Genomic DNA, 22948 nt, shown 5'->3' with positions numbered 1-22948 from the left:
CACGCTACTTCGAAGTAGCGGCACCAACTTCAAAATAGCGCCCGTCGCGGCTACATGCGTCGGGCGCTATTTCGAAGTTAACTTCGACGTTAGGCGGCGAGACGTCGAAGTCGCTAACCTCATGAGGGGATCGGAATAGCGCCCTACTTCAACGTTGAACGTCGAAGTAGGGACCGTGTAGACGATCCGCGTCCCGCAACGTCGAAATTGCTGGGTCCTCCATGGTGGCCATCAGCTGGGGGGTTGAGAGATGCTCTCTCTCTAGCCCCTGCGGGGCTCTATGGTCACCGTGGGCAGCAGCCCTTAGCCCAGGGCTTCTGGCTGCTTCTGCGGCAGCTGGGGATCTATGCTGCAGGCACAGGGTCTGCAACCAGTTGTCAGCTCTGTGTATCTTGTGTTGTTTAGTGCAACTGTGTCTGGGAGGGGCCCTTTAAGGGAGCGGCTTGCTGTTGAGTCCGCCCTGTGACCCTGTCTGCAGCTGTGCCTGGCACCCTTATTTCGATGTGTGCTACTTTGGCGTGTAGACGTACCCTCGCAGCACCTATTTCGATGTGGTGCCGCGCAACGTCGAAGTTGAACATCGACGTTGCCAGCCCTGGAGGACGTGTAGACGTTATTCATCGAAATAGCCTATTTCGATGTTGCTACATCGAAATAAGCTATTTCGATGTTGGCTTCACGTGTAGACGTAGCCACAGCGCTGGTGGAGGGCCATTTTGCCCAGCAGGACTCGGTGAAGCACTGCCAAACAATAGATTACAATTGATTATATAGATTATTGATGGGCGGGGGGGGGACTACGACATGGGTGTCACCCACACCTGGCTAGGTTCTAGCAGCAAGAAGAAATGGGCACAATAAGTCAATAATCTAAAAAGGTTAAAAAGTTACAGAGCATCCCCGCCCATAGCTTATAGAGCATCTTATCTCTAGTAGAGGTGGTTTTCTCCACAAGTTATATACAAACCACCCTCCCCCCCACTCATGCATCTGCTGAAGCGGGTCTTTGCCCATGAAAGCTTATGCCCCAAAATATCCGTTAGTCTATAAGGTGCCACAGGACTTCTGGTTGTTCTTGAAGCTACAGACTAACACGGCGACCTCTCTGCTACTAATGACCAGTTGTGTCAAGACAGGTTAGAGACTGTGGCGATATCTCCGCACTGGTGCCTCTGTGGAGGTTATCTAGAAGATTTAAAGCACAAGTCGTTAGAAGTCCTTAGCAGCACACAGCACTAACAACAGGTTTCCACATGCAGGATCTCTTCTTGAAACACAGTTGCTGAAGCAGCTATTCCTCCCTTCAGACTTCCAGGCCCTTCCTGCCCTTCTCTGGGTATTGTGAGGGAGATAAGGGGGAAGGGGGCCCAGGGAGGTATTCTAGTGAGAGAGATAGGGAGAAGGGGTCCCAGCGAGGTATTTTTCCACTCATGCTAGCTGGGTTTCTATATGATAGGCCTGCTCCAGACTTTAAGAATGGAACAGGGTGTCTTTAGCACAAGCCATGGCCTGCCTGAGGAATTTTCCCTACAGTTCATGTTAAGAATAGAGAGGAATTTTTTTCTCCTGATATTCATCTGCCAGACTGGATCCACCCAGGGGTGTATCCCTCATGCTGGGTCCAACACCATCTGCTTTCAGAGGCAGGTGCAACTAAACCTGTAGCAGACAAAAATAACCTCCCCCTACGGGAAATTTGTGCCCGATCGCTTGTTACTCCTTTGCTTATGTCCTACATCAAGGAGGTTTTACTCTCACAAGAACATAAGAACAGCCGCACTGGGTCAGACCATAGCTCCATCAAGCCCAGTGTCCTGTCTTCTGACAGTGGCCAATGCCCGGTGCCCCAGAAGGAATGAACAGAACACGGAATCATCAAGTGATCAATTCCCTATCGCCCATTTCCAGCCTCTTGCAAACAGAGGCTGGGGACACTGTCCATGCCCATCCCAGCTAATAGCCATTGATGGACCTATCCCCCAGGAACTTATCTAGTTCTTTTTTCAGCTCTCCTGTAGTCTTGGGCTTCACAACATTCTCCAGCAAGGAGTTCCACAGGTTAACTCTGTGTTGTGTGAAAAAATATTTCCTGTTGTTTGTTTTAAACCTGCTGCCTGGTCATTTCACTTGGTGACCCCTCGTTCTTGTGGTCTCAGATTGGGGACTGCCCAGGGAAATTTGCTTTTAATTATGAAGGGTTTCATTCTTTAGCTGCATTTTCTTCAAAACGCTCCTCTGTCAGCATGGTCACAGCCACGGAGGGAAATGCAAAGGGTGGAGGAGTTCTGTTGAGAATACAGATTTGGGGTGTTTTTTTCTGACGAGGTGTAGAGCATTTGAAAGCATGCCGTTTCCCATTGGGTAGCTAAGAGTCTGATTTTTGCATTTTCTGACTTTTCAGTTAACTTCTTTAGAACAATAAAGCCCTTTGCTTTCACAAAGAGACATTTCCAAACACTACGCTTCTTTTGCAACTTTCAGAGACTGTTTTGTTTTGATTAAAAGAAGTTAATCCCACTCTGTGACTAAATGGGCTGATCAGAATTAAGTGCAAAAAAAAAAATTGAACTCAAAACACTTCCAGAGGACAGTGAGCAAATACTTTTTTCACTGGAAGACTTCAAAACTTGAAATGTGTTTGAAAAGAAAATCAAGTTTAGGCCAACCACTTTTTCATGGGCAAAATAATCAGTAGTTCCAGTTCTGACCGAGGGGACACAGAATGACTTGGAAATCATAGCAACATGGGGCTAGAAGGGACCTTGGTGTCTAACTAAGGGCAGCAGGTTTGGAGCAATGCTGGTGGGTCCCCGAATTCCTAGTGTGCGTCCCCCATCCAAACTGGCCACTGGCTTAAGGCCCTGGGAGGGAGTTTGGGTGGGGAAAAGGTGCTGGCTCTGAGATGGAGGTAGGGTGCTGCATGCAGGCTCTGGGCTGCTGAAGGGGATGGAGATGCAAGGTGTAGGCTCAGGGAGACAGCTGGGGGCAGGAGGGGGGAGGGGTCGGCTCCTGAGAGGGAATGTGGATGTGGGGGGTGGGGTCTGGCAAATGATAACCTAACTTGCTCTTGTGCCCAGGAAGTAGCTATGACAGGACCAGGGAGCTGAGCCTCCCCAGTACAGCACACGTGGACCTGCTGCTGGATGCCTGGGCTGTAGCAGCCCTGCTGTGGATCCACCCCTTCATTGAGTCCTGCCCCCCGCCACCGCCCCTCACCCTGGTCGGCTGCCTGGCAAGTTCCCCCCCGTCTCCACCACTCTATACTTCCTCCTAAGGTTCCCATCGCTTGCAGCGTCCCTCCTCTCCTGCACCCCCCTCGCCATGAGACACCCCTCACCCACTGTGTCCCCCCTCTTACTCATCCCCCGCCAGGCCACCTGGAAGGCAACAGGGGATCAGCTCTGGCCAGTGGCCCATAGCTTGGGGTGTGGGCCAATCATGGGTTAAGGGGGCCTGGCAGGATGGTACTTGGTCCAGCTAGTGGCCCTGTGGTGAGCAGCTGGGGAGCTGGGCTAGACTGGCAGATGCTAGTCAGTGTTCAGGCCAGCCAAGGGTTGAGGCAGTTCAACCAGGACTTCTCTAGCCACAAGGGGGAGGTGGGACCAGGGCTCTGGTGGGGAAGGGGTATGTGCAAAGGGTGAAGGGGCAGGGCTGCAGAGCTGGCCACCCATGGTGGTCTCCATCTCCACCTGTTCCTCTCTCCCACTGATGAAACACTTGGAAAATATGCTCGTCCCCAAGAGGGAATTAGAGATGCAAGGTGGCTGAGGTAATATATTTTTACTGGACCAATTGCTTTGATGATACCCCGAAAGCCCTGAGTAAACAGTGGTGTGAGTCATCTTAGAGTTCTTTTTAGAAGGTGGTGTGGGAGAGTTGTCGGTTGGCCTCATTACTGTAGTCCTCCCGATTGAGGACTATGGTGAAGCCCTCTTTGTCTGCTGGTTGGATCGCTGTGTGGCACTCAGATTTGGGGGAGAGTTCTGTCCTCAGCAGTGGAGCGATTGTGGGGTGTGATATTGGTTAAGGATTTCACAGTAATCTCTTTTCCCCTGAAGCAATGGACGTAAGGACCCCAAGGGGGCTTTGCATGGTCTGCGGTGTCCCATCAGGTGTTGTTTAGATGCAATGTCATTCTTCCAATCTCTTCTGAGGCACATCAGGCTTGCTGATCCGCAGCCCTGCGTGACTCAGGCATGGGTATCACTGCTTTCCCGTCAAGCCCAGCCATGACATGTGAAACACCTGAGCAACCAAACCTCACCAGGGAGTGTCCATTTGAAACCCTTCCATGGCTTTGGTGTGGGACAACCACAAAGCAGAAGACAATGCGCTGACAGCCTCTGTCCCAACACACCGTGTCTTCTCCAGTGTTCCCGAGAGCTTTTCCCACCCCTGAATGGAATGAATTTTGTTATGTGCACCAGCATGAGCATGATGTGTGACGACTCCATACTGGTGCACATAACAATATTAACGGGGAGGGGCCAAGGGCTGGGAGGGGGTTCAGGACTGGGGCAGGGCTTTGGGGTGCAGGAAAGCGAGAGCTCTAGTGTGGGGGGTGCAGGTTCTGGAGCAGGGCCAGCTGAGGGGCTGGGAGTGTCAGAGTTGTTCTCTGGAGGTACAGCGAAGAGACAGGACTCCCCCCCGCAGCTCTATCCTTGCAGCGACACCTGGGCAAGGGGTGGGGGGAACAGCATGTTCCCCACCATGGCTGCTCCACAGCTGGCCCACCCCATACAGCACGTCCGCATTGGGCCACCAGGACCACAGCCAGGCTGGCCCAGCTATGGCAGAGTCAGGGCCAGGGCCAGGCCACTGGGGCCACCCTGGCTGTGACAGGATAGAAGCTGAAGGAGGTGGTAGGTGGGGGCCAGGGGAGGGGTAGGTGGCATCCGTGCCCTGGCTGCTGTAGCTGTTTGCCCTGTGCAGCCTCCTGCAGCAGCTGTGCACAGCTAAATAGGTAACTGCATGGTTGCTTGGCCACACAGCTCAGGAAACTGAGGTCCTGCCTTGTCTTGGTGAGATCACAAACAACCCCATGTCATTATTACTGGCGTTGTGGGGAGAATCAAAGGACAGGTGTTCTTTATTACGTGTCTTACAGCTGATCAGGTCATAGCACACAGTGCACGTCAGCTTAGTCAGAAATGACCTGGAAAATGGGGCAAACAGCCAAGTGGCAAAATTTGCAGGGGATACAACATTATTCAAGATATTGAAGTCCAAAGCCAACTGTGAAGAGTTACATAAGAATGTCACACCTTGGGGCGATGGTGATAAATGCAAAGTAATACACACTGGAGAACATAATCCCAACCCTACGTGCAAAATGATGGGGACTAATATAGTTATTAACAGTCGAGAGAGAGAGATCTTAGAGTCACTGTGGATAATTCTCTGAAATCATCCACTCGATGCGCAGCTGCAGTCAAAAAAACAATGTTGGAAATGAATAGGAAAGGAAGAGACAATAAGACAGAAAATATCATGTGGGCCGAGTCCACAACCAATGAACCTGTGCAAGCTCAAGATGTCATTGGCAGAGATGGTGGACTACCAAGGATCACATGGCCAGTATATAAATCCACAGATTCCCACAGATTCCATGTTCTGCACAGATGTGGTTGCTTTATCTGGAAAAAGATATATTGGAACTGGAAGAGGTACAGAGAAGAACATATGAAATGATGAGAGAAATTTATCATCTTCCATAAGAGGAGACACGGAGAAGACTGGTTCTGTGCAGCTTGGGAAAAGACAACTAAAGAGAGACAAGTTAGAGGTGTATAGAGTCATGAAGGATGTATTGAAAATAAATAAAGGAGTGTTCTTTTATGCCTTCTCGTGACACAAGAACTAGGGGGTTGCCCAAAGAACTTCAATGCAGAAGGACTAAAGCAAACAAAAGGCAGTATTTTTTCACATGCTCTGTTAACCTGTGGAACTCTTTGCCAGAGGATGTCATGAAGGCCAAGAGTATAACAGCGTCAAAAAAGAACTACATAAATTCATGGAGGAGAGGCTGATCAATGGCAATTTGTAAAGACAGGCAGGGGTGGTGTCCCTAGCCTCTGTTTGTCAGAGGCTGGGGATGGATCACTCAATGGTTCCCTGTTCTCTTCATTCCCTTTGGGGCCGCTGGCCTGTTAGGACATCGTGCTAGAAGGACCACTGAACTGACCCAGTGTGACCGTTGTTATGTTCTCATCATTATGTCTAAACGTTGTTCTGGACTGAACGTGGTGTAAAGTAAAGACGTGCTGAGAAGTATCAGCCCCAGCTTTGGCAGATGAGCGTTAACAGACTGACTGAGCAGTGGGATTGCTTGTTCTCCTCCGCGTCTCCAAGAGAACCATCTTGCGTTCTGCAAGGAATGATGCTTGGATGGCCCAAGGTGGACTCTGGGAGGGTTTTTCAGCCTTTCGTACCCACCCAAACCACCCTCGGCTCCCGGCATAGCTGCTTCACCCCATGCTTGGTCAGGTACTTCATGGCATGAGTTTCCATGGGCTCAGCGTTGCTGCAGAAGCCCGTACAAGAGGTGGGAACTACACAGTGTAGTGAGTCGGGAGCGGAGAGGGATGGGACAGTGTGGACAGTCACCCCAAGGGAAGTGAACCCGGCCATGCAAGGAGATGAAAGGAACCGCTCAGCATTTACAGGACCTGTAGGAACCCACCACTTCCTCTGATGCATGTGGGTTTCAGGTAAGCTAGCCTGGCACTGCTGCTGCAAGGACAATGAATTGCATTTGGGACAGGCCCATGAGAGGATGGCCCTCTCCCAGCCGGTGCATCTTGCAGCCCGCAGGCCAGCACACAGCCCGAAGTTCCCTCTAAGTTATGGGGCCAGAGTGCGACTGTGGCTGCTCCATCCTGGGCCTAGGGGAGAGGGAGCCTCTCCCTTGGCCATGGCACCCAACCAGAGCTGCTGCTACTGGGGTCCAGGCCATCCTTCCATGCCACCCCCCAGCCTAGCCTAGCCTGCCCTGGTGGGGGGGACAGGCACCCCTCCCCCAGCTGTGTCCGCTGGCGTTGCAGTGGCCATGGAAATGAGACTCTCCCTGGCTCCAAACTGCCGCAGTGAGAGAGAGGCGGGACAATCCTGTCTCCCTGGGGCAGCTTGCACCTGGAACTCTCATCCCCAGCCCCTCCCCAGCGCCTGCATCCCTGGCCAGAGCCCCCAGGCCCTAACCCTCCGATCCAGACCTGAGCCCCACCAGCCCCACCCCAGCACCTGGAGCCCCAGTCAGAGCCCTCAAACCCCAATGCTCTGCCCCAGGCCTGAGCCCTCCGGCACTCAGAACTCCTTGGCCCCACCCCACGAGTTTTATGTGCACAGACATGGGGGTGATGCATCATGTGCCCCCTCCGTATTGGTGCACATAACAAAATTCATTCCGCTCTGGGGTAGGAAAATTAGAGCAAACACTGCCCTCACCCTGCCTCTTTCCTCTGGAGAGCTCAGGGGTGAGCCGAGATCCATCTCCACTGCTGCCCCATCTTGCCATCCTAGGGCCACCAGGCTGCTCTCCGAGGCCCTTGGACTCTGTGCTGGGGGCTGTAGGAAGGAACGTCGGTGCCGATACTCCTCCAGGGCAGTTTGCAGGGGTCAGTGCTGGACAGTTCATAGTTCCTGGTCTGATGTCCTGTCCTGCCCCCACCACACACCTCTCCTCAGTCTCCCTCCTGCTGCTGTCCTCACCGCTTCCTTCCCTCTGACTGACTGCCTCCACCCTCATTCCACATCCGGAGATTTCTCACCCCTTTACTTCCGTCACCCTCTCCCCACAGGCCATGCACCTGCTCCTGGCAGGCACCCTGCTCTCAGCACGGCACCCCCCCCACCAGCACACCCTCCCTGCCACTCTCCCAGTTGTGCTGTATTGCAAACTGTGTGAAAAGGGCAAGCGACCACTTTTTAGGAATAAAAGGAGACCAGCTCATGCTTATAACCCCGAGGGTGCTTCAAGGAAGTGCAGCATCTAAGGTTTCAACAACCACTTTGCAAAGATCAGACCTGTCAACAGCAGGGGCAAAGGGGGCAGGTGCCCCCAGGACCCTTTCATAAATCACAGCAACAACAGTCCGGTTGCACATTGCTGTGAGGGCATGGGAGTGGGGGAGGGGCAGTGCCGTGGTCCAGGCAACACTGAGAGTTAACTTCCCTTGGCTCTGCCCTTTCTGCTTTTGGCCTCAGCTCCTCCTGGTGCAGAGCTTCCTCACTCCACCTTGCCTCAGGACCCACGGTGGCTGTGAGCACCACTGGCAAAGATCCAGACTACGGCAAGATGAGGTAAGGTGTGTTTCTCTCTACCTTAGGGAGCAGCCTGCTTCGTCTCCCTCTGTTTTCCTTTGATTCTTGTATGTTAAGATTTTGGAGTCTAAGAAAGAAAGTTGTGTTGCACTGCAACAGTCCAGCAAAGGGTTTTGTGGTTTTTAATCTAACTTCTCTACAAATGTGTCTGCACACAATGCCAGAGACCCCACAACACCACAGACTCCCCTTCTCCTTTACAGTGGCCCAGAATCTGCCACTGATTGTCCTGTGGGTGAATCAAAACCCTGAGGATAACTCATGTCCCCTGACTGATCCGTTTAGTAGTCCCAATTCATCACACAGAGAGTGTGAGCTGAGTTCCCATCCCACATAAAACCCCAGCCAGGATTTTCAGAGACAGACACGTTGCCTTCCACAACGAATGCAGTGAGGACGCTTCAAACCTACTCTGCAATATTCCTTGTGTACTGCACAGTGGTTATTCCAATGCTACCACACGCCCGTGAAACCTGGACAACATACAAGCACCATTTGAAGGCACTTGAAAAATATCATCAATGCAGCCTCAGGAGAGCCCTAAATATCTCTTGGGAGGACAGGCATATGAACGCTAGTGTCCCGGAAGAGTCGAGCATGACCATCATTGAAGCCATTATCATTCGCCAACAGCTTCGCTACACTGGTCATGTGGTTGGGATGTCTGATCAGCACCTCCCAAAACAGATTCTTTTCTCCTAGTTGAAGGAAAGACAGGAGTGCTGCTAAAGGCACACATGAAAAAATGCAGCATCAGTGTTGACACTTGGGAGAACCTTGCCCAGGACCATCCCCAGTAGAGAGAGGTAATCTGTGAGGAGGTGGCACAATTTGAGAGGTCCCACCACAGTTCAGATGAGAAGAGGTGGAGAAGGAAAGAGCATCAAAAACTGCCCTGCGCCCATCTAAAACATTTGCTACCACCAGCCCCTTCTGCGATAAGACCTGCTGCTCCAGAATTGAGCAGCTCAGCCATCAGACTCACAGAGAGATAAGCAGTGACCTTGCTGTAGTGCACAAACAACCACGGAGAGAGCAGGAGGAATGTGTGTGAAAGCTGTGAACTCTTTGTTTGGGTTGCAAAAATGCCCCATCAAATTGAGGCCCAAGTTTTGTTGCCATAGGCTATGTCTACACTAGCCCCAAACTTCGAAATGGCCATGGGGACTTCGAAGTAGGCGGGGTCCTTTCGAAAAGGAGCCCTGTCTGGACAAGCTGCGCGGCGGCAAGCCACGTCAATTTCGAAGTGCCGCAGCCGCCCGCATGCTAATGAGGTGCTGAATATGTATTTCAGCGCTTCATTAGTAAACTTCAAAATGGCCATTTGCATGGCCATTTTGAAGTTTGGGGCTAGTGTAGACATGGCCATAGAGGGACAAATCAGCCTTGCCCTGAAGAGAACAAAGGGAAACCAACTCCCCAGCGCTCCTGAGTCCAAGAAACAAAACTTCCAGAAAAAGTGAAACTGACTCACCTGCCTGCCAATCTGAGAAACGAAATATCCTGGGAAATACACCTGTTCAAACACAGCGTGCAGCCAAAGGAAAACATGACACCTGGGCAGGTGGAGGAAGGGAAACAAACAATGTTCTTTTCTTTAAGCTCCACTCAGTTTCAGGCATCAAAACTGTAGTGAAACTCAAAAAAAAAAAATTTAAAAAACCCCAAAACCCACATCCCTAACTAAATAGCAGTTATGAAATCAGGAAATAGGTTATCGCATATAAAATGCTGAGAAAACCAGCAGCTGGTGCCCTGCTGTAACATTCCGTACTGAGGACTCTGACTCCTGGAATCTGAGGTCGTGCTTCAGTAGGTCCTCCTGGTACTGTGTTGGGTTGTGGCCAAACCCTGGTCCTCTGTAGGGATGTTAAAGCCTTTGGGAGAGGTGTAGCTTGGATATTAGGAAAAACTATTTCCCCAGGAGGGTGGCGAAGCACTGGACTGCGTTGCCTACAGAGGTGGTGGAATCTCCATCCCTAGAGGTTTTCAAGTCCTGTCTGGGATGATTTAGTTGGGGTTGTCCGGCTGTGAGCAGGTGGCTGGACCGGTGGCCTCCTGAGGTCTTTTCCAGCCCTGGGATTCCATGAAAAGATCTTACAAATGCCAGAGAAAGCTGAAAAAAGATCAAAATGTCTAAAAATAGGTCAGGGAAGTGTAACAGGGTCAAGCCAGAGGACTAGCTCTGGGAACCAACAGCTGGCTAAGGAACAGAGGGATCCCTCAGGGCCTCAAGGAGAGGGGGACCTGGGGAAGCAGAGCGGGAGGAGCAGCCAGCAGTCAATCGGAGCCAGCTGAGTTTGAGGTCACTTGAGGCTGCCACAGGGCTGTTTTAAAGGCCTCCCCAGCAGGGAGATGGGGAGGAGAAGGGAAATGGGAACTGGAGGGAAGTGAGAACAAAGGTGAGAGAGGGGCACCAGAAGTAGGAGGCTGGAAAGAGCCCCAGCGTTGGCAGACATGGCAGGAGAGGTGAAGTGTATGGCCTCCCCCCCACCCCCGCCGGGTGACCAGGGGTCCCTGCCCCTGCCCCTTTCACCCAAGCGACATGGGGCAAACCATGGCTAGGGTACGTGGGACCAAGCTACCTGTGGGATGGTGAGCAGAGCCAGGGGCTGGGGCCCAGGAGTTAGGCTGAGCCAGGCACAGAAGTGATTAACAATCAGCCCGGGCCTGAAAACAGAAGGAGCGGGTGTTAACAAAGAAGGCAAAGGAAAAAATAAATCAAACCAGCGCAACAGGCAAAACATGAAACTGGACACTTGGGGAGGAGACCTGATTTGTCTCCTTCCGCCCTGGCTTTTCATCTGGGGTTGTTGCTCGTCCCTGTGCAACAGGAATGCAATGAGAGCATGGACATGTATTACCGTGGTGTTTTCATGCACGTCACTCACGAGGCCAGGTTTCACCAGGACGCCGCAGCTCTGGAGGATGGGAGGGACTTGAACAACTTGACTGAGCCCCGTGAAAGGGGGCTTTTTAATGTTCATTTGCATCAAAGTGAATGTGTCCCTTTGTATCATAGAATCAGGGAAATGTGCGGCTGCAAAGAACCTCAAGAGGTCATCTCGTCTGGCCCAGGGAGCTGCTCTGGTAGGACCAAGGAAACCCAGACCAGCCCTGACTGGTGTTTGTCCAACCTGGTCTTCAAAATGTCCAGTGACGGGGATTATCTAACTTCCTTTGGAAGCTTGTTCCCGGGAGTAACTGCCCTCAGTGGACATGGAGAACAATTAGTCGTCATTATCTTTCTGACAGCCTTTGTCATATTGCAGTGGTGGCCAACCCACTCTAACTCAATGCCCCTCATTCACCAGAGCCAGGCACATACACCCACTCTAACTCAATGCCAGGGACTCACCGGAGCCACCACTGCTGCCATGTGCTTCTCCCAACATGCACTGGGGCACACGCACCAGGCAGCAGACGGAGCTCCTGGAGAGTGGCTCAAAGGAGGAGCTGCACTGAATGGCTCAAAGAGCCACATCTGACTTGAGAGCTGGGGGTTGGCCACTCCTGGCATATTGGCAGGCTGTTGTCATTTCTTTCCACACACACACACTTTACCCATCCCTGTTGGTTCTTCTCCTCCCTTGGAAAGCTGCCGCACTGCCCACTGAGCTTCTGCTGCGCCAGGGAAGTTTTTGTCTCCAGCCCTCTAAGTTCAGGGAAGGAGGCTGGATTAAACTACTCATGAATCCTAGGCAGATTCTTCAAAAGCACTCAGGACCCGTTGGAGCCTAGCTTCGCTCTTCTGCCTTGTGAATAGGAACCAAAGCCGGTTTTAGGCACCAAAGCTGTTGGCCCAGATACAAAACTCAGCTCCCTTGAGTATAACATATGAAAGGAAGTTCAGATCTCTCTTGTGCCCTTCATTGTATCCTCAAGTTCCTTTTCCCCTGTGAATCCACCCACTGTATTTAATACAATTAAAATCTGAAGGACCAATGGTATTACTTTTTCATTCATTTTCAAAATATAGCAAATAGACCAAACTACCAGCTTCATCATCATGCACAAAGTCAATGAAGAGAGATAGAATAAAAGGAGAAGGGAGAACGATGGATCTCTCTTCAGAGCTCATGGTAATTAGGGTATGGAAGATCTACTCATTATTCATTCAGGGATGATTTTCTGGGGTTTAATTTAACGCACTTAGGGACATGGTAAATCGAACCATCAGGGCTCAACAGTCAACCCCTGTACTCTTCATTGTCGCGAGGAGTAAGATAGGTCAATGAGAACGTATCTCCGGTCAACCTCCCGCTCTAGCACAGCCATAAAAATTGATACGTCATCTCCAGCTACGCCATTGTCATAGCTGAAATTGCATCTCTAGGATCGACTTTCAGGTCTAGTGTAGACCTGCCTCAGAGACCGCAAAACATGGCTTTGGATTGTTTCAGGCATTGCCTTTCTGCAGTACACCAAGCGAGCTCAGCCATCAATGCCTGCAGGAAATCGACTGGTTCATTTTTGCCAAATGAATTTTTTAGTGACCATCATGGTATTCAAATGGCTCTCGCTTGCCATGCCGCAGGCCCCAAGGCTGGGAGGTGCAACTGGGATCATCGGCTTTAACAGAGCCACCAAAAATTAACCTTGCCTTTTCATTCACATCCAGCGATAGATTCCCATTGGATCCAGTTTGCGACCTGGTGGTGTTCACTTCTCATGCGTGTTTTAAGCTTAAGGGCAGAGTCTCTTCCTTCGCTGCATGTTTGTGCAACATGAGAGCCTGGTTCCTGAGGAGCAGCGCCAGGAGCTGCCATAATGCAAATAATCATAGAATCACAGAATTGTAGGACTGGAAGGGAACTCAAGAGGTCTTCTAGTCCTGTCCCCGGACTCATGGCAGGACCATGCACCGCCTAGACCAGGGTGCACACACTGGGGCAGGGGGGAGCAGTCTCCTCATGGGGGGTGAAATTTCATAAGATTGGCTGCTGGGGCTCAGGCTCATTGGTCTCATGAAAAATGTTGGAAGATGTTACCAGTTTTATGTCTGTATACGGTAATTTTTTTTGTTTTAAAAAAAAAAAAAAAGGCACCAGCACTCAGACGGCTTTCAGCCCTCCCCACCCAGCCAAGCCCATGGCTGGGGCTGCCCAGGTGCTGGTACTCAGTACCGGCACAAGAAAAGCACTGTGTGCATTCACATTTATATGCTGCATAATACAGTCTTTACATTCTACAGACTGATTTTCTTTCACGTGCCAAAAGGGTTTTTTTTTCATATGAACGTAACTAACATTTTCATTGGTTTGCATTACTTTAGACAGGCTTGTGGGGGGCAGGGGACTGCTGATGGTTGGGACCAAAAGTGGACTTGATGTAAAAAGCTTGCTCACCCTGGGTCTAGGCAACCCCTGATAGAAGTTTGGCTGCCTGTTCTTAAAAATCTCCAGTGACAGAGATTCCACTACCTTCTGAGTAATTTATTCTGACGCTTAGCAACCCTGGCTGCATCTATACTACATTCTCCTTTTGAAAGGGAAATGCAAATGAGCGAGATCAGAAATGCAAAATGTGGCATGGATTTACATATCTTGCACATTCTCGCAAGTTTGCACTTCCGGAAGAGCCTTTTCCAGAAGCTAAAACAGCCGTGAAGACTGAGTTCTTTTAAAAACAAACCCCGTTTTTGAAAGAGCCCTTCTTCCAATTCTATTTCCAGAAGAAGGGTTCCTTCGAAAATGGGGTTTGTTTTTGAAAGAACCCCATCTACACGGATGTTTTTGCTTCTGGAAAAGGCTATTCCAGAAGCGAGGTCATGCAAGAATATGCAAATGAGGTATGATATATGTACATCTATGCCTCGTTTGCATCTCGGATCTTGCTCATTTGCATTACCCTTTTGAAAGGGAGCACAGTGTAGATGTAGACCCTGACAGGGAGTTTTTTCCTAACTTGCAACCTAAACCTCCCTTGCTGCAATTTACGCCCATTGCTTCTAACCTCCTATTCTCAGAGGTTAAGGAGAATCATTTTTCTCCCTCCTTGTTGTAACACCCCTTTACATACGTTAAAACAATAAAGGCAGTTCCTTTAGCAGCCTAACGGCTCACAGTTTTATTTGTTAAGTAATGAGCTTTCATGGGTAAGACCTGAAGAAGTGAGTCTTTCCCACAAAAGCTCATTACTTAGTAAATAAAATTGTGGTCTTTAAGGTACTACAGGACCGGTTGAGTTTTCACAGAATCACAGGGCTGGAAGGGACCTCAGGGGGTCATCTAGTCCAGCCTGCTGCCTGAAGCAGGATCAACACCAACTAAATCATCCCAGCCAGGACTTTGTCAAGCCAAGACTTAAAAACCTGCAGGGATGGAGATTTCACCACCTCTCTAGGTAACACATTCCAGTGCTTCACCACCCTCTGAGTGAAATTGTTTTTCCTAATATCCAACCTAGACATCTCCCTTGGTAACTTCAGACCATTGCTCCTTGTTCTGCCATCTGTCACCGCTGAGAACAGCCTCTCTCCATCCTTTTTACAGCCCCACTTCAGGAAGTTGAAGGCTGCTATGAAATCACCCCTCAGTCTTCTCTTCTGCAAACTAAATAAGCCCAAGTCCCTCAGCCTCTCCTCATAGGTCATTTTTGTTGCCCTCCACTGCACCGACTCCAGTGCAGCCACATCCTTTCTATACGGCGGAGGCCGGGAACTGGACGCAATACACAAGATGAGGCCTCACCAGTACAGAGTAGAAGGGAATAATAAACTTCTCTAGGTCTGCTGGAAATGCTTCTCGTAATGCACCCGATATGCCAGTAACCTTCTTGGCTACAAGGGCACACTGTTGACTGATATCCAGCCTCTAATTCCCAGGTCCTTTTCTGTTGCACTGCTACTTAGCCAGTCACTTAAGTTCCAGACTACCACAGTTACCCCTCTGAGAGGACTTTGAGACAATTATCATGTCTGCTCTCAGTCTTCTCTTCTTCACACCAAACAAACCCAGTTCTTTCGATCTTCCCTCATAAAGACACGTTTTCTAGGCCTTTAATCATTTCTGTTGGCTCTTCTCTGGACTTTCTCCAACCTGTTGGCATCTTTCTTGAAATATGGTGCCCAGAGCAGAACACAATTCTTCAGTGTGGACCACAGCAAAAGTACTTCTTGTGTCTTGCTTCAACACTCCTGCTAAAACATTCCAGACCCGTGTTCACTTTGGTTGCAACAATGTCAAACGGTTGCCTCATTTTTAGCAAGTAAGCCCCAGATATCTTTCTGCAGTAGTTCTTCTTAGGCAGTCATTTCCCATTTTGGAAGTGAGCAAGCAATTAATTGCCCGTTCCCAAGCAGGTAACTTTGTATTTGTCCTTATTGAGATCCATCCTGTTTTCTTCCAACCATTTCTCCACTTTGTCCATAAAGTCTGGCTAAACTGAAATTTTTAGCTTTTCCAAAAAAGGTCCTGCTCAGCCTGCTCAAAAATATCCAGCATATCCAACAAAATTTTGTCATGAGTTTTGCAATGCTTAGTACTTTTCTTCAAGCACCAGTTCCTGGAGGCAAGTGATTATGAGACATTCTCATCTTTGGTCTGGAAAACATGAAGTTTGTCACCCTCCTGGTTATGGAGAAAAGCTAGAAAAGGTGATCTGTAAAATCTCAAAAACCAGAGGTCAGACGAAAAATCTCCCAGCATTGGTTACTTGTACAAGCTCATGATTGTTAAGCCATTCTCAAGATTGTTTAGGGTGTCTGATTGGTGATGGTTTTGAACACTGCTGAAACTTATGGGTTGAGTCATGGAGGTGAATTTCCATGAGGGCCAGTTGAGTTTATAATGAGAAGCTAGCTTCAACCTGTACAGTTGAGAAGTTGTGAAGGGTCATCTAACAAAACTGTTCCGTTTCCATCTTGGCAGTCTCGTGGCTGACTTTGGTGAGCGTGGGATGTAATAGTTATGGCCATATCCCTAATAAGAATGAGTGAGACTCAAACCTGGGTCTGTGCCCGAGCCTGGCTCTCCCATCTTGCTCGTGACTCACACTGGAATAATAAGGTAGAACCTAGTTGCAAGCTGGCTGCATCCCTCTGGAACCTGGGACCAGCCCTGTTCACGCCCAGAAGCCTGTCACACCTACAGCAATAGACAGCCCAAGACCTGAGCAATAGAATGAATAAAGCCCTTGGGTGGAGGGGGAAGGGAAATAAATGTCAACTCTGAAATGTGGGACAAGCAATTTTCCAAGAAATGGGTGTTGGTTGCATGGGACTTTTTTGTTCTTCAATGCACAAGCCAACTGGATGCGGAGGAGGTGACCACTCCAGTAACTGCTGAGTTGTAATCACACCAAACAGTTTCTGATGGGTGTTCGTAAACCGTGAATTACCATCAGCTAGGCACAGTTAATGAAGGAAGATCTCAGAAAGCACACTGGGATTTGATGCTAAGCAGACAGTTGCATTTGGTCAGGAAGGGTCAGGAGGAAGTGTGAGGTTCTTTAAAGCCAGATTATCTACCCGTGATTATCTAATCTGACCTCCTGCACATTCCAGGCGACATAACCTTATCCACCCACTCCTGTAACCTATGAATAAATTACATGTCTTCAGCTCCTGATTTAAAGACTTGATTCTACACAGAATTCACCCTTTACTCCAGCTCAAACCAGCATGTGACCCATGCACGACATTTCAGAGGAAGGAAAAAAAAAAACCCAGGGTCTCTGCAATCTGACCTGGGAGAAAATTCTTTCCTGACCCCATATATGATGGTCAGTTAGACCCTGACCGTGTGGGTGAGACCCACCAGCCAGACTCCTGGGAAAGAATTCTCTGTAGTAACTCGAATACGTGGGCGGTGGCTGAAGCTGCAGCTAGAGAAGGCAAACTCTAGCCCCTCCCCTTCTGTGCAAGGCCCCACCCTTCCATCCCCTGAAGCTCCACCCCTTTCACAACCTCCCCCACCCATAGAGCCAAGACAAGCCAACCACAGCCCCCTCTAGCAGCTGGAGAGCCAGGTTGCTCCACCATGGACTCAACCTTCCTGGCTCCTCTGCTCCCACTGCCAGAAACTGAAGCTCCCCTGCAGCCAGAGCCCCAAAACCCCTCCCCATATGAGAAGAGCCATGAGCCCCTCCCCCACCCAGAGGAGCTCCAGGCCAGACAAAGCCTCAAGGATCCCACCACCACCTGAACAGAGGAAACCAGGGCAAGTCACAGTTGTGCTTTGTCTCCCCTCCCTAGACCCCAAGCCATCCTGGAGAAATTAAAGCCCTCGCTCTCATGAAGACACTTTAGCTATGCCCCATGCAGGTTGAAGGTGGCCGAGGAGGTGGTATTGGCTACTCAGCTTTCTGGGTTCCTCAGTTATCTTCTGGAGCCCAGATCACACACCACAACCTCAGCTACCACAGCTGGGCATCCAGCAGCCATGGCAGTGCCAAGAAGCCACCTCCCCTGCCTTATATCGCACCGTGGTTATTCACCCACTCCTGTAATAGTCAGCTACTGTCGGCACGTGAAGCCTGGACATCATGAGAAGGCATTTGAACAATATCATCAACGCTGCCTCAGGAGAACCCTAAATATCTCCCGGGAGAAGAGGCACACGAACACTAGTGTCCTGGAAGAGTCGAACGTGACCAGCATTGAAGCCTTTATCATTCACCAACAGCTTCGTTGGACGGGTCACATGGTTGGGATGTCTGATCAGTGCCTCCCAAAACAGGTCCTGTTTTCCGAGTCGGAGGAAGGACAGAGGAGCATTGGGGGCCAGCAGAAGCGATATAAGGACATGCTGAAGGCACACATGAAAAAGTGCAGCATTGGTGTTAGCACTTGGCAGAACTTTGCCCAGGACCATCCCCATTGGAAAGCTGTAATCCATGAGGAGGTGGCGCAGTTTGACAGTCCCCAGTGCAGTGCAGACTAGGAGAGGCGGAGAAGAAAAAACAGGCATCAAAAACTGTCCTGCTCCCATCCAACAGCTACCCACCCCTGCCCTTTCTGTGATAAGACCTGCGGCTCCAGAACCAGGCTGGTCGGCCATCAACAGACTCACAAATAGGAGAGTGACATGAAGACGTCCTACTTGTTACTGAGTGACCTCCCCGGTAGATTGTATCCACCGCCCACAAGCGCTAGTCTTCCAATGTGCAGCTGGAAAACTGAGGTCTCCTGTGAACACACAACTCCCAGTAATATTTATTTCACTGCATATACTCAGGATCTCTCCAGATCTGGTTTTGGGCATCTGGAGCAAACCCCAGGCACTGTGCCAGTAGAGCTGCTGTTACCATTCCTTTCCACCAGGCTTCTGCCCCAGACGGATGTTCTTTGACCCATTCTCTCGCATCTAATATCTTTAATTTCCCAGTGCTGACATACAACTTCACCTTTACTCACACCAGGACCGATCATCCTCCCTGACGGATTTTTTTAATCTGTTTGCCCCAGATCCTTAAACGGCCCCCTGGAGGTTTGAGCTCACAATGCTGGGTTTAGCAGGCCAACGCTCAAACCACTACCCCAGTTCCAGTTTCATTCCATTTCCCCTGCGCCCTGATGGAAGACTTTGGAGACTGGCCTGTTTCTGAGTCTCAGCTGTTCCTAATTCTGGTGGCTGAAAGGTGCCTTCAGCGTATTTCTGTAGGTGATTAAAGTATCATCTGGCTGGGAAGCTCTTTTCAGATGGCAGTTCAGAGATAACAGAGTCCATCTGTGTGTTTTCCCCTTGTTACTTCCCCAGTGCCTGAAACGTCTGGATACAGAAAGCCCTCATGCCACAGGCCGACACCTCTTTGGTTGCCAGGATTTGGGCTGAACGTTGCGGGTTTTGGTGAAAGCTCAGGCAGGAAAGGACAGGCCCTGACAAAATGTGTTGCCTCTGTCCAGACAAGAATTTATGAATCTGAGGAAACAGGTGTTTGAGAAGATTCATGGAAACAATGGGCAGGGAGAGGGATTTTGAAGACCTTCCAGAGGAACTGAAATCACAGATGAGCGAGCGTTTTCCAAAGAAACAGCAACGCTAGAGGAGACTGAGGAACCAGCCAACCAATACAAAGAGAGAAGGCCCTTATAAGCTATGCCTAAGTGCCAGGGTCTGGACAATGGCCCAAGTATAATGGCTTGGCTTGGAGTGTCCTGTCATGTGTCCCTCCAGTGACCCAGTAAGAATAACCACCTAACACATACACAATGGAAGGGGCTTGTTCTCTGAGTGCAGAAGGTTCCCAGGCTGAAGCCTTGCTGATAACCAGGAGGTCTATAGGTACAACACAGAGCTGTGCTTCCTTACACAAGCGCCTGACCAGTGAGCTCCTTTCCCAATGTGAGATCAAGTCTGTGAAGTGCTGAGTGTCTCTGCTGAGCCCCTGGGACTAGCTTGGCTGTGACATATCCAGCAGTAACGCAAGGAACCTGCAGGCCTGTATCCTCTAAGACAGTAACTTAAGCAGTTACCATGAGACCTGGGTTGATTTCCAGGAGCCTAGGAGATGCAGAACCTCTTATAAGTGCACAGCGCTGCTCAGGATTGGGCCCAAAGTGAAACTCTTTCACATGCACCCCCACCACCCACCCACCCCACGTCCAAGGGCCTGAGAGGTCTAACAACAGGATCATTCCTTGTGTTGCATTTCTAACACATGCACCATCCATTGTACTTGGCTCCTTTGGGGCTGGGTCCATCCACCGTGTGACTGACACCTGACTGCCAATGACCTGAAGGAGCTGCTCCACGGTGGCATTCCCCAGCCACGCTCCTCTCCCCTGGATCACCTGGAAACCAGGAGGGAAGTCATTAAACCAGTGGCTCCCAAACTTTTCGGCATGCCGCCCCCGTTTTGATTTTTGAGAAGCCCTCACACTCCCCCCTCACCTCTTCTTTACCATCATCCAACCCCACTTTAACAAAAATTCAATTTGGAATGTAAAACAAACACAAAAACTTGATATAAAACTGTTATTTAAAATTAAAAACAAGCACAGATAGTTTTTCTTGGCCCCTTGCGGGCTGCGAGAACTGACCCTGACAGCCACCTGCCCGCCTGAGACCTGTGCTGCCAGAGCCACCCATCCAAGCCCCGCACTGCTGGGGCCAGCCAGCCAGCCACCAGCCACCCAGCTGCCCGCCCACAGCTACCTGAGCCCTGCCCTGCTGGGACCAGCTGCCCGCCCAATTCCCATGCTGCCAAGACCAGCTGCCCACCAGTCATCCTGAGCCACCTGAGTCCCACGCTGCTGGGGCCAGCTGCCCGAGCCCCATGTTCCTGGGGCCAGCCATCTGCCTGCCAGCTCCAGCTGGCCAAGCCCTGCCATGCTGGGACCAGCCTCCTGCCCACCAGCCTGAGCCACCCAAGCCCCATGCTGCCAGGGCCAGCTGCCAGCTGCCCAAGTACTCTGAGTCCCACAAGCCAGATGGCTGCCTGAGCCCTGTGAGCTGCCCACCTAAGCCCCTCACATCGCACAAAGCCAGACAGCACCAGCCCCCTTATCCTACTCCATCCCCCCTCACCTGAGTCAGGGACCCCCAACTTCCCATCTACTCCCATCCTCCTCCTCCCCCCACCCAACCCACACTCACTCATCTTTGCAGGAGGCAGCCCGCTCCCCAGGAGTCTTTGCCAGCTGCCTGCTTTTTATAGTGGCTGCACCGGGTCACCCACATGAAATGGCAGGGGCTGAGAGCCGGAAGCAAAGGCCGGATCTTTCTTCGGGTGGGGGGAGTGACTGGGGGGCTGGGTCACCTTGTGTCCCCCCCGAATTTCTTCATGCCCCCCCCGGGGGGCACACCCCCCAATTTGGGAAACTGTGCATTAGGGCATCTCTAAAACACTCAGGGATCCCCTCGCCACACGCAGGTCTCCTCCATAGAACAGCGCCTTGCATCACCCGATGCAACACAACTGCAGCAGGGCCAAGATCCGTCTAAGGCAGCACAACCTATTTGCTTGTGTTTATTGTATTTGCATTTATGACAATTCCTCCAGGCTGAAGCCACAGCAATGAAAGGAGGAGCGTCAATAACTCCATACGCTCACTCTGGCTCAGTCAATATGAATGGAGGAAGTCTCCACAACTGTCAGAATGCCCTGGGTCCCTTAACACAGCTCCCTTTGTATTGCCCCACGGAGGGTGCAAGGGAACACACATTTGTATTACTTTAATGCCTTGAGGCATCGTTGCGCTAGGTGCTGTACGATTACATTGTACGAAGCCCCAGTCCCTTCCCCAAAAGGCTTACAGGCAAAATAAATACAATGGACCGAGGATGTATTGTAATTCTCATTTTACAGACAGGGAAATGCACAGAAAGAATAAGCCCCAAAGTATTTCAGTGGGACTTAGGGGCTTAACTACTGCTAAGCAATGGAGCTAAGTGACTTGCCCAAGGTCACAGCCAGGGAGTCTGTGGCAGAGCCATGGCTTGAACCCAGGGGTCCTGAGTCCCAGCCCAATGCTGTAATCAAAAATCTCATCCTTCCCTTATGGTTGTTTTTAGACATAAGGAAACAAAATCTCTGCCCCATTCTGGTTAAAAAAGGCACCAGACCTCAAGGGGGAGGGCCAAGGGAACTAGCAGGCAGGGTTCTAACCTGTATTCCCAGTAAGCTGAGTGTTTGGGTGGCCACCCAGGAGAGAACCAGGTGCCACTCAGCTGCTTTACAGAGTGCCCACAGCACCTACAGTGGGCTGCACATGTTTCTCTGGCTGGTTCACATCCTCATGTGCCTTGGTGCACATAACAAAAGTCATTCCACCCATGGATGGAAAAAGAATGATGGGGACCCATAGATCTGATCCCATGGGGCCAGGAGGGAACGGGTTCAGGATTTCTTTTTTCTTTGCATGCTGAGTTACATCCTTTGACCGGCTTTTTGCTGGCTACAATGCCCAGGTGCCAGAGCAGAAACAGAGCCAGCCGATATGCCCCACGCTTGTGCTTTGGTATGAAAAATGTTCAGAAGCACAACTAACCCAGCTCAGTCAATGTGTCGTCTAAGACAAAGCAGCACGAGGCCGAAAGGAATGAGTTAAGGCCAGGGCACTCCAGGGCCACCGGCCTCCACAGCATGTAGTGCGTCTTACACAGGTGAACTTCAAAGCACTTGCCAAGCTATGGATATTTATGATATTGTTCAGCTAAAGCTCCCTGGGTGCCGCCTACAACTGCTCTTTCTCTCAGCTCTTTTTGGCTTCTTTTCCCGGCCTGCGGCATCCCAGGCCTTATCTCGTTTTGCGTTCTGCACCAATTCCCCGAAAAGTTTCCGCCCTGACTTGCTGCAGGCAGAACATTCGTGTGTCTTGCCTTTGACAGGTTCCCTAGATGCCGGTGCCAATGGCTGAGTTGTGCAATGCCGGGATTAAGGGCTTTACAGCTCAGCCTAAGTGTACACGTTCCAGTTTAGTAGTAGTAGTAGGCATCCTTCAGTCTGCATAGACTATGGATCGCCCCCTTTATAGTTTCAATTAAGGACTTCATTTACAGCGTCTACTGTGACTATGAAGACCCACACGAGAGTGACAGTCCTTGCTGCATCTCTTGCAGATGTGGTGGGTGTCTGGCAAGTCCTTATTGTGCTTTCTGTGCGCTCACTTCTCCTCTGCTAGCTGTCTGATCCTCATCTCGCCTTTCTGAAGGCCCTTGTGTAACCCCTGCCTCCATCTGCTGCA

Source organism: Carettochelys insculpta, chromosome 2 (genome assembly GCF_033958435.1).
Source record: "Carettochelys insculpta isolate YL-2023 chromosome 2, ASM3395843v1, whole genome shotgun sequence".
NCBI lineage: Eukaryota > Metazoa > Chordata > Testudines > Carettochelyidae > Carettochelys > Carettochelys insculpta.
Note: the sequence above shows the minus strand (reverse complement) of the source record.